The sequence below is a fragment of the Brassica oleracea genome, chromosome C9, assembly GCF_000695525.1.
Source record: "Brassica oleracea var. oleracea cultivar TO1000 chromosome C9, BOL, whole genome shotgun sequence".
NCBI lineage: Eukaryota > Viridiplantae > Streptophyta > Magnoliopsida > Brassicales > Brassicaceae > Brassica > Brassica oleracea.
The window spans coordinates 26,205,490-26,210,919 of NC_027756.1; positions in this window are offsets into that span (position 1 = coordinate 26,205,490).

Genomic DNA, 5,430 nt, shown 5'->3' on the forward strand with positions numbered 1-5,430 from the left:
TATACGGTCCACTGGATAACGAAATTTATGTGAAAGTTCCAGAGGGTATCGAACTACCGAACACATCAAGTTCTCGAGAACAATATTGAATATCTTTATGTAAACGACTTGAATATCCTAGGAAACTCTGGTAAAATTTCCCAAAGATAGAACACATCATGAAAGAATTCGAATTCAACATGAAAGGTTTTGGGAAAACAATATTATATATTGGATTATACATTGAGCACCTTGAAAAGAAAATCCTTATGCATCAAATGACATACATAGATAACGTGCTCAAGAAGTTTGATATGGACTAAGCTTACGAATTGACAAGTCCCATATTTATAAGGTCCCTCAGTTCATAAAAGATAATTTCGGCCCAAATGAAGAAAATGAGGAGATCCTTGGTCCCAAAATGCCATGTCTAAGTGCCATAAAGTTTTGACGGATTTGGCGAGCCATACAAGGCTAGATAAATAATTTGCAGTAATCTATTAGCTAGATGTAGCTCATGATCGACTCAAAGGCACTAGAACGCGATTATACATATTTTTGTTACCTACAAGGAAGTAAAGACTTGGGTCCATTTGATACTAACCTACCCGAAGAAGGGTAAATTAGTTTTTGTAATACATGTTGTTTGTCCGTCCAAGTTCACTCAAGCGAGGATTTGGTGGATCTAATTACTAAGGCGTTACTGACATCCGGAGATGTACTCAACAGGGAGAGTAATACGTGTTGTACTCTTTTTCCTTCACCATGGTTTTATCCCATTGGGTTTTCCTGGTAAGGTTTTAATGAGGCAACATCCAAAGCGTATTACAAACCACTTCGGAGATGGTCTTCCAAGGGGGAGTGTTATAAACCAAGGTCTCGTGGAAGCCCATATCCAAAGGCTCATATTCTTATGTATTTGTATTTCCTAACCCATATTGTATTAAGGTTTCGAACTTATGTAATTCCCTATATAAAGAACTCCTTATTGTTTAATAAAATATAGACTTTCCCCTTATTTTCATAACAAAAATCACAATTTTGATTGGCGATCATTAAAATAGGATGAGCACTTCAATTAATTTATGAGTTTGGTTAGTTATCTCGATGCTAGAAATTTGTAAACTGAAATAAATCATATTGTGTTTAGTGTGGTTTGTATTCGGTTCAATTTGTATTTGGTACGGTTTGTGTTTGGTTCTGTTTAATGACATTTGACTTAATTTAATCATGTCTTAGAACATAACCAGCTGATGATCATTAAGTCATCACATTAGTTCATAATAAATAATGTAAAACCGAATCGGGAATCCGATATAAACAAAAAAAATTTAAAAGCCAAGAAAATGATTTATAAGTTATATCAACTCTATTAAACCAAAGTTAACTAAAATGATAAAAAAAACATTATTATATTGTCTCTTATACCAAAAAAGTCTGCAAGAAATCATACTCCATATGATATCATCAAATAACCTGCAACAAAAGAATAATTAGTATGTGAAAAGCTGAAAGAGGCCTATAATGACGAAGAAATATTTTGGTAACAAAATTTTAAAATATGAGATATTTTTGAATCTGAAGTCTCTCACATCCCATAAGCGCATAATGGAATTTTGGATTTTTTAGTTAAAACTGCGAGTTTTTTTTTCATAAAGAAATTTGTTTCATTGGTTGTTCTATTACGGTCTGGTTATCTAGATCACCTCAAGTTTGAGTAATAGAATAACCGTTCGATGTCAAAAACAAACTTAAAAATTCGATAAAAGTTTCTTGTTTATAATTTAAACAGCCTGGATCTATTATTCTAAAATTGTGTATCACAAAAATTTGGTTAGCCTGATTCAAAAATTGTGTATTCCAAAAATTTGGTTCAAATTTCAGGATTTATTGTCTTCTAACCATAATAATAACGACAGTTAGTGATTGATTCTCTTATGGTTCAATTGAATTTAAAAAAACATTTAACTGTTCGTTTGTGAAATATTGCTTTGTTATTTATGAAAAGTACACTTTTGTTAATTTCAAGGTTTTTGAAATGTTGCGGAAACTGTATTGACGATGAACCTAAACTTTCAAATGTCTTGCTTTGTTTTCTTCTCAACAATATTGTTCTCTGGTATTGCTCTGTTGTTATTTTTTGAACACGAAAGGCTCTGTTAATTTGTGCTCTTTTCTATACAGTGTAGGTGAACAGAGCAATAAACAAATGTTGAGGACTTTATCTTTAATAGTTAGCAGATGCTCGAGTGGCTATGGTAATGCTAAAGAACATTTGAAAAAAAAAAATCTGGCAGGCCAATATCATGATGGGTTTTTTCAGTGTATGTTAATGTACGTAAACATTACATCCCCTAAATATTAATTGGAAAGCATTTAAAAAATTAGAACCTTAATTTTGTATTAATTAAAAAAAACCTCAAATCTTAAGTGACACTCTAAATGTCTTCTAAATTCTATTTCAAAGAATTCTAGAGCATGTAATATAAAGTATAGTTTAATCTAATGGTGTCACATTATTCCATAATTATATAACACTAGAGAACATTATATTAACCTAAAATATAGGAAGTGTGTATTCTTTCCTTAAATAAAAGCTATGGAATTACCTAATATGATTTACATATATATGGCAATTAATGATTATGAATAATAAAAATTTGGTAACAATTTTTGCATCCTTCTTCATTGTTGTTTAAATTTATATTATTTAAAAAAATTAAACAATCACATTAACCATATAATAAAAAAAATTAGATTTTTTCTTATATGTTATATTTTGAATTTCTTAAAACGACTTTAAATTACAAAAATGTAAGTTTTCCTTAAGTAAATGACTAAAAACATTAAAATGACATGTATCATATATGTTATATTTTTCTTATATATTAGAATTTTCTTATATGTTATATTTTGAAATTTTTTAAAACGACTTAAAATTACAAAAAATGTAAGTTTTTCTTAAGTATACGACTAAAAACATTAAAATAACATGTATCAGTTCGATGGTTGATTTGAAAGCTTTCAAAACCATATGTAAGATAAAAGTGAAAATAATTCAACTGTGAAAATGAATATTCTCCTTCTTTTGCTTCTCTTAATAGAATGTGAGAAGGTAAATACCATAATCTAAACTCATTTGATAGCTAAAAAAGGAAGAATTTTCAAGTGTCTAATTATCTCCCAATTTTTTAAACCAGGGTTGTGCCTATATTGTACATTTTGAGACCTTAGTTTCTCAAACTTTTCTTCAAAGATTTCTTCACTCCATTTTCCAAATTTCTTCTTTGTACTCCATATTCATCATTTGGTCACTGAGTTGCTCCTCATAACTCTTCATGACAACAATCATCACCAATTTTTGTTGATTGAGATTATGCATCAGATTCTTTTTTTCATGTTCTAGATATTTGACATCTCCAATTTTTCAAATCTGCTATAAAATTAAACATTCAATTAGTCAGTTTGTCAGTATATCCAACCCTTAAAATTGTGAATACCACAAACAATCCAATTAGAAATTATTTCATATCATCATATACACAACCATCATATGCTTCAACATTATTTTCTTAGAACAATATTTTTTTTTTATAAATGACGCTTTTGTTATCGATTTTAGTTTTTATCATCTCAATCAATTTTTTTTTTTTTTTTGTGAACGGTCTGTCTATTCACAGGAATTTGAAACTGAGAATGATAAAAAATATCTTGATTTTTGAGAATCTTTACTAATGATTTTATAGTGCATTAATAAAAACAATTCTTACAGACCGTAGTTATTTAATAAATTTTCAGTTAGCCTATGTCAATGTCATTTGTAGAAGTAAGTTTTGATTATTTTGTAAAAGACAATCATCATTGTGATGTGGAAAATTGCAATAGATGTCAGGCTGTCAGTATCATGCCTTAAGAGAAGTCACAGCTATACTCATCCAAATGGGGAGCAAACCTGGAAATCTTTCCAAGTGGAGATTCAGTTATGAGCTTATCTTGAAAACACAATTAATTATCACAAAACTCTTTAACAAGATAACTTCAAAAATAAGAAACAACCAACAAACACAACTATTTGAAAGAGGGCTTAATACCTTGTTGCAAAGTTGCTGGTATGGATTAAGGTGTTCCACGTTGGTGTTGTTTTCTTGGAGAAGTTTCTCATAGATTCTTCAAGCTTGCTTTGTTCCATCTTCTAGCTTTTCTCCTTCGGCCTTTGATCATTGAGCTGCTTCTCCAACTGTTCTTCAAGGCTTTTAGTTCAATGTTCCAGCTTTCCTCCTTCAGCTTCATACTCATCTTTTGGCCATGGAGTTACTCTTCAAACCGTTATTTAGGTTGCTTCTCTCCGTCATTTAGCTTCAGCTCCATACTCATTGCTAAGTCACTGAATTGCTTTTCAAAGTTGTTTCTTTCCATATCCGAGCTTTCTTCCCTCAGCTTCATACACTTATTTTGGTCATTGAGTTTCTCCTCGTGGTAACTCATCACAGCGACTATCACCTTCTCTTGCTGAATCAACTTATCCTTCATAATCTTTTTTTCCCTACGCCTGATTGTTGCTAATTGAAATTATGCATCAGTTTCTTTTTTCATGTTCTAGATATTTGACATCTCCGGTATTCAAAATCTGCTATAACATTAAACATTCGATAAGTCAATTTGTCAGTATATACAACCTTTAAAACTGTAAATCCCACAAACATTCCGCATAAAAGTTTGTTCATATCAACATTATATCATTATGTTGGCCAAAAAAAAAGGAAGTTAGTTCATATCATAATATATACCAACATAATATGGTTCAACATTATTTTCTTATGCCAACAATTTTTGAGACTTTGACCCAAAGAATAGATTTTTGTAGATGACACTTCTGTTACTGGTTCTATGCTAGATTTATATAATCTCAACCAAGAAACATATTTTTGGTGAACTAAAACTGAGGACGATAACAAAAAAGATCTTGATTTCCGAGAATCTTTAATAATAATTTTACAGTGAATTAATAAATAAATTCTTATTAACCGTAGTTGTTTAATAAATTTTCAGTTAGCCTATGTTAATGTAATTTCTTTATTCTGTTTATTTTATTATGTTTATGTCATTTCAATTGTAAAAGAATTTTTTTTATTATTTTTAGTGAACTAAAACTGAGGACAATAAAAAAAAGATCTAGATTTTCGAGAATCTTTCACTACAAGAAAACAGCGGTATTCTGACGGACATTCCGACGGAAAATGAAATCCTCGGAATATCCCGAGGAATTTCCGAGGAAATTCCGAGGAAACACAAAATTGGGTTTCCTCGGAATTTTCTCGGAATATACCGACGGAATTCCGAGGAAATATTAATCCGTCGATATATTCCGAGGAAATTCCGAGGAAAAATGGGTTCCTCGGAAAAAACCGATGAGTTCCGAGGAAATATTATAGCCGTTGGAGAACCGTTGGG